The 7,474-nt window shown below is 44.2% G+C and overlaps 1 pseudogene; it reads left to right on the top strand.

The window, feature by feature from the left end:
- Positions 1 to 623: 623 nt before the first annotated feature.
- LOC149371447 (uncharacterized) lies at positions 624 to 5,238 on the top strand (annotated as a pseudogene).
- The last annotated feature ends 2,236 nt before the right edge of the window (positions 5,239 to 7,474 follow it).

The raw sequence follows: 7,474 nt of genomic DNA, 5'->3' as shown, positions 1-7,474 counted from the left end.
CGTTTCCTCCACTCGGCGCCGTACCAACCCCAGATGAATGGCCCTCGTTGAACGTTTCAATCGGACCCTCACGAGCATGTATGCCATGTATGCCGACTCCCGTCATATGAACTGGGACGACGTGCTTCCCTTCATTACATACGCCTATAACGTATTGAGGCATGAAACCACTGCTTATACCCCGTTCTGCCTTCTTTATGCCCGTCCGCTTCGAGTCTCATTCGACAGAATCTTACCTTTCTCTGTCGAAACCGAACCTTCTATTGCAAGCACCCTCTGCCGCACTGAAGAAGCTCGTAGACTCGTAGGATCGCTCTAAGCAGCGTTACGACCGCCGGCGCAAGGATGTCTACGGCCCACCCGGTGACATTGTATGTTTGTGGACACCTCTCCGCAAGCGTTGTTTATCCCAAAATCGGTTTCCCAATACACAGGTCCGTTCATCGTGCTAGCTCACCTCAATTACCTGAACTACTTGGTCTCTCCCCAATTTACGCAAGGACACCTTTCCAGTAAAACCCAAGTCGTGCATACCGCGCGGCTAAACGCCTTCCACTCACGAGACCCCGATTGATTGGCCCAGAGGGCTTTTTCTGTGAACGGGGAAATGTCAGGCACTAACTATGGACCCTGAAGGAAGAAAGAAGAAGTGCGTACGAAAAAAAAGAAGCTCGGCATCTTGCCGCTGACGCATTAGGCTCGGGACTATCCACCTATAGAAATAGCCTTTGCAAAGAGAACCTGTATTAATATTTAATAATTAACGTAAAACGGATTCTAAGACTAAGTTTAACGCATAAGATGGGTAATCATGGTGCCGTAACCTTCGTGTTCTGGCAATTTACGTCCTTTAAAAGCGCATATTCGAGTAGATATCTCATGAAACCCTATTTTTCGGCAATCGCGGGATCGATTCCGGCCGCAGTGGTCGTATTTCGATTGAGGCGAAATGCTAAAGGCCTGCGTATTGCGCAATGTCCGGGCACTGTAAAGAACTCCAGGTCGTTGAATTTCGCGGAGCCATGCACTACAGCCTCCCTCATACTCTGAGTTGTTTTGGGACATTAAACGCAATAAAACCCAACCAAATTATTGTTCTGAAATCTCTTTGGGGTGCAAAAATTACACAAAACCGGGTTTTAATCGGAAAGTGAAGGATCCTACTAATGTATAAGGAAAAGGTAGATCGAGGCACAGGAAGATTTTCAATTTTATCTTAGGCGACGTTGGTTTTCAGAACAGATGAACAATTCACCCACGATTCTAATCAGAGCTGGCGGCCACTTCTCTATACAAGTTACAACTGCTGGCTTCCTGTGAGGCGCCTGAGGAACGATGTAATCTGCAGCGAAACATTTTTTATTAAAGCTATTCGAAGCATCGCCTTACAGCATTTTCAAATATGCTGTAAGCAGTGATCCTCACGCAGCTGCGACTTAACAAACATTGCCTCCATCAGACGCCGTGAAACAGGTGGGGATTCCAGGTTCCACGCAGGGTTCTCAGAAATGTTATGCTCAGCGCAAACGTCGACAGCGTAACCGAACATATCGCAGAGTGTAGATGTCAGTATGACATGTTCCCGCTTACGTAAGCGAAGACCGGAAGTCTGGAAGCGGATACTGGCAAAGATGCCTGCTTAATGGATTCCTGGGAAGCTGCAGCTGTCCGTACCTCTGCTATCAGATGGCCGTCATCGCTTATACAAAGCAAGAAGCACGAGCCGTTGAATAGAACTTGTTATATAACGCACCTCTATTCAATGTCGCATGCTCAATTCTCGTTGGTGCCATTCCCGGTATCTGTTAACACAGTCTGTCTTAATGGCGGCAACTATGAACTGGCAGTTTTCCATGCATTGGCCATTTGCGAAAATTTATGTGTACGTATAGTCGAATTTTTCGCGATTGACGTCGACGTAACCGAAAATAATAGCTTCGTCTACCTGACAGCTCTACCAGCGTTTTGAGACGCTGTTGCTGTCCAGCTTGAGCTAGAACGAGATTAAGCGCTCGACGCTTATTGTTAAGAGCAAAACAACACAGATCATGACGCTTGGTAGAGGGCACTTCTTTGACTGGCCTTCCTAGTCAGCCACTTAGGGTAGGAGGGGCCCGTTAATGAGACGAGGACAAGGCCCGAAGCGTGGTCTTAGATACAGGTAGAGTGTCATCCACTTTATTTGCGAACACGTGTGAGTGCCTGGCCGCACCCTTTAGAAAGCCACTGCGCCCGACAGACAAGCTTATCGCAGAAATGTGGAGCAGGAAAAGATAGATGTTGACGTGGCGCTTTGCGTCATTTTCCGCTTAGCTTCCATGTGCGGCCGGGCTGGGGCAGTGGCCCTCCAGAGAGCACAGCGATGCGCTCACGTGTTTGCACTAAGACTGGACGACCCTGTACATGGGAAGAAAATGTCATTCTTAACACTCTTAATGACAGGGTTCTCTACGCCTATCTTCACGCGGTGATCAGACTGCCAACCAAAAGAGTTACCGCATGACAGTCGTGTCTAGTAAAAGCTGTCAGCGCAATGTGGACTTAGCCATGACTACAAGTGGACTCCTCCTTCACGCCTGCTGCATTCCATGAATGCGATGCCGAAATCGCAAGTAATGCACTATCAGGTGGCCTGGATCGTACGTCTTCAGCGCACGTAATAGGCTATCTAGAGGCACATTTGCGGTGTTTGTCACCGATAACCTCGCTTCACGATCGCACATAAGATTAGGCGAGAGCGACTCTCGCCACAACTAGTGAGCTGTCGAGCCTGATAACTCAGCTTCGATTTCGTGTTACGTCCTGAAGACTTTTCTCCACCATAGCACATGGGTTGCTTGGATATTAACAGAAAAGAGAGCCAGATAGTCCATTTCATTTTGTTTGGTGAATTTCTTAAACACGGATCAGATCATTTGAAGCTTGAAAGCTGCAGTGAAAAATGAGTCAGCAAGCCATGTTTCATCTCGCACTTCTTGATTACGTGAGTGCCGCCATGAACGGGCATTGGAGACCTAGGCCTTGTATTCGCCTGTCTACTGAAGCTTCTTTCAGTTGAATGGTGGATTAATTTAACTGATGCTTACTCCAGTCTTAAAGCTCGCCCTCCTATACCGGCCCCTAAAGTTAAATAGTTGAATAGTATCCTCAAACTCAAAATAAATAGCATTATCCCATGTAGTATTCGTGAAGTGTCACTACTAGGACGGCTATGGTGGAAACGCCGTAAAGCTTCCGTTCAACAGCCTTTGTGCAATCAAAATCGCTCTGCTCGTTTTATCCTCAATAATTACCACCGCACAGCAAGCGTCACTAACATGAAACAAAGTCTTAATTGGCCCCCTCTCACTGTCCGTCGTAAGATTTCTCGTATTTGCCTCTTCCATAAAATTTATCATTGTAACCATCAACTCAGAACGCGCCTGATCACAGGTGCTGCTCATGTTTCTGCCCGTGTCGATCATTGCTACAAAGTCGCCATACCTCGCCAAAACACCGTGACGTATGCACATTCATTTCTACCAAAAACATCCCGTGACTGGAACCATCTACCTGCTGCCTGGGTCGCTATCACCGACAACCACCGCTTTCGTGTTTCCCTTAACATATTTTGAAGTCCTTTTTTATTTCTTTTATAACTTGCACTTGGCGTTTATCATGTTCTGTATGAATGTTCCTTAATTTCTTTTATTTTTTTTAATAAGTTGATGCTGTACTCTGCTGCATTCTGTTCAACCAAACTATTGCGTATTTGTAACCTACCCGTGGGCTTTGACTACGTGCCGTTTTTGTTCTTTTTTCGTCGTTGTTGTTGTTGCCTTTATTTTCTTTTTTATTACTCTTTTCCTTTTCGTAACCAAATTGCAGAGTATCCTTTGTATTTCTGCCCCTCCCCTCTACAATGTTTCTGTAAGCTCTGAGGGTAAAATAAATAAATAAGTACACTAGCCACTTTTGCGTGTCTCCAACTACAGCACATCCAGCTCCAACTACAGAAAAGGGCACGGCAGCTGGGCTTGCGCACAGATGGATAACCCGCTTGTCTTCCTCGTACAGATCATTGCCAGCCTGCTGGTGATACCGTCGGGATGCCAACAACCACGTCAGCACTTCCAGTACGAACTTGTTCATGTGCTGTGGAACGACAACGTTTCAACGCCCCTGGTCCTACGATCTGCGGATGGATTTCGTCACCTACCATCGCCAACGACTAGCGGCAGCGACAGTGTGGTCTTCAAGCCATGCTTAGCGGCGCTGCAAGCTTCCTGGGCTATAAAAGCCGTCAACGAAGGATTTCAGACCAAAGGGCACGGCAGCTGGGCTTGCGCACAGATGGATAACCCGCTTGTCTTCCTCGTGCAGGTAAGAAAGCCTTTGGGAAATGTTTTAGATCCAGCGAGCGTTGCCTTGTTGTGCTGCCGTGCCCTGCGGTACTTCTTGATACAGTGTGCGATGTGGTGCATATATTGAAATTGTTACTACTTGCGGGTGACGTTGAGACAAATCCTGGGCCTGATATGAAAGAACTTTCTCAACAGCTACGACATATAGCCGATGACATAAAAACAATAAAAGAAGAAAGGTTAACATCAATAGACAACAAACTAGAACGCCTTACCCTACTTGAAGACAAGCTTTCGTCATGTACTGAGCATGTTGCAAATCTTCAACAGCTCGTATTGTCTCTGGAATTAAAAGTAGACGATCTCGAAAACCGCTCCAGAAGATCGAATATTGTAATTTATGGCATGCCTGAAGAGGAAGAAGAAAATAGCGACTCGCTTGAGCGAGCTGTGAATCATAAAGTTGTCAAAGAATCCTTAAAACTGGAAGAAGTTGCAATAGAACGCATTCACAGAATAGGTAGACCAGCAGAAGACAAAACAATGCCTATAATACTGAAGCTTCTAGATTTCAGGGACAATGCGAACATTTTACGTACCTGCCACAAATTAAAGGGCACCGAGTTTACCATAAGTGAAGATTTTTCGCCTCGTGTCCGCGAAATCAGAAAAAAAGCTATGGAAATACGGGAAACCAAAAAAAGATTGCAGTGAAAAAGTGTCGCTGGTTTTCGACAAACTAAAGATAAACGGTGAATTGTACTTTTGGGACAACGAAAAATGTGAAGTGTCACCAATTGCAGCTCATCGGGTTACACCTTTACTAACCGAGGCAAAAAACCAAGAAACAAGTACACGGGCTCTACGCACGCGCCGTCCACAACGTCCCAAATAACTTTCGTGAACATTAATGCGCGTAGTATTATCAATAAGCTCGGTCCCTTGGAATCTTTATTATTAGGTTTAAAGCCAGAATTCATGGCTATAACAGAAACTTGGCTGACAAGAGAAATCAAAGACTTTGAAGTAATTCCCCCCAACTACTCCATAGCATGCAAGGACAGGCTGACGCGAGGCGGAGGCGTGGCATTAGTGATAAGAAAAGATATACATTTCGTTACGTTACCTGAAGTTGAGGTGGTTGAAGCAATTTTTTGCAAACTCTGCTTTTCTCATTCTGCAATTGTTGTGGGTTGCGTCTATCTTAGTCTTTGTTCTGATCCTATCATACTTCATTCATTGTATACTTATATGCAGCATCATGTTAAAGAGGCGAGACTAATACTTTTAGGGGATTTCAATCTTCCTGATGTTAACTGGAATACACTGCACCATACCTCACCTTGCGCTGATGTTGTTTTTGATATAATGCTTTCTTTTAACCTCTCGCAAATTGTAACAGAACCCACACGTGTGCAAGGAACCAGCTCCAATGTTTTAGATTTAGTTTTCGTGAGTAGTCACTTCTCCTGTCCAGAAACAAAGGTTGAAATTTTAAATGGCCTGTCTGATCACAAACTTGTAATGTGTTCTGTCCCGCATCATAATAGTGCCCCTTGTTTTCCATCTACAATAACGTACCCAGACTACAACCGAGCTGACGACACTACCATACTTGATACTTTATCACATGAACTAACACCGTTTCAGCAACTCTCAGATGACATCAATACTGACATAGAAACATTGTGGCAGAGATTCAAAAACGTTGTGTCATATTGCGTTACTAATTATGTGCCTACCAAGACTAAGAGAATACGCAAACGTAATCCATGGATAACTCGAACCGTAATTCATGCCAAGCGAAAAGTTCGACGGCTGAAAAAAGTGCAGAAACGCCATCCATCACCAAAAAGAATTCAAAAAATAAACTCGGCCATCACTGACTCAAACACCAAAATAAAAACAGCTAAAACATTTTACTTTACTAATACGCTGACTCGTTTCTTAAAAGATGCTCCCCAAAAGTTCTGGCGTCACCTGAACCCTAAATCACGAAAAGATAACCAAGCTTCTCCAGAGGAAAACAGAAATATTGCAACCACGCTGAATAACTACTTTACTTCTATTTTCACTACAGACAACGGAATTCAGCCTCGTATTAGTTTTTGCTCAGGAAATAATTTAGAACCGCTTACTGTAACAGAAGCAGGAGTCTTAAACCTCTTATTAAACTTGGACACAAAGAAAGGATCAGGACCTGATGGAATCTCTAACATTTTCTTGCGTAGATATGCCGAAAGGGTAGCAAGATATTTAGTAATACTTTTTAACAAGTCATTGTCATCGCACACCATTCCTAAAGAATGGAAACTAGCTAAAGTGACACCTATACACAAAACAGGAAGCATATCAGATCCCTCAAATTTCAGACCAATTTCACTAACAAGCACTGTATGCAAGTTACTAGAGCACATTATCTTAAAGCACATAACAACCTACTTAGAGGAAAATCAAATTTTAACACCTTTTCAGGACGGCTTTCGGAAAGGAGTTTCGGCTGCTGACCCAAAGGACGCGGGTTCGATCCCGGCCGCGGCGGCTGGAATTTCTTTGGAGGAGAAATTCTAGAGGCCCGTGTACTGTGCGATGTCAGTGCACGTTAAAGAACCCCAGGTGGTCGAAATTTCCGGAGCCCTCCACTACGGCGTCTCTCATGGCCTTAGTCGCTTTGGGACGTTAAACCCCATAAACCAAACCAAACCGAAAGGAGTTTCTACAGTCACACAACTAATCGAACTTACACATGACATATCCTTCGCTATTGATCAGCAGAAACAAATCAATCTCATTTTCTTAGACTTTTCGAAAGCTTTCGACCGCGTTTCACATTCCAAACTTATTATGAAACTTACTGCAACCCTTGGAGCTGGCCCTATAGTAGATTGGATCGTTGATTATTTGACTGACCGTACTCAATTCGTCGAAATTAACAATTTTAAGTCCGAAATAACTAATGTTACATCCGGCGTGCCACAAGGTAGTGTTCTTGGCCCAGTATTATTTTTAATTTTTATAAACGACTTACCTACTAGTATTTCTCACAATATTAAACTTTTTGCCGATGACTGTGTACTTTACCAGGAAATTAACTGCGTCAATGACCATATAGCTTTAAATAACGCTTTAAC

This window comes from Amblyomma mixtum, chromosome 1 (assembly GCF_055824585.1).
Source record: "Amblyomma mixtum isolate Tamu chromosome 1, ASM5582458v1, whole genome shotgun sequence".
In the NCBI taxonomy this organism is placed as follows: Eukaryota; Metazoa; Arthropoda; class Arachnida; order Ixodida; family Ixodidae; genus Amblyomma; species Amblyomma mixtum.
The sequence above is the reverse complement of the archived record's forward strand: the minus strand, read 5'-3'. Positions and strand labels throughout refer to the sequence as shown.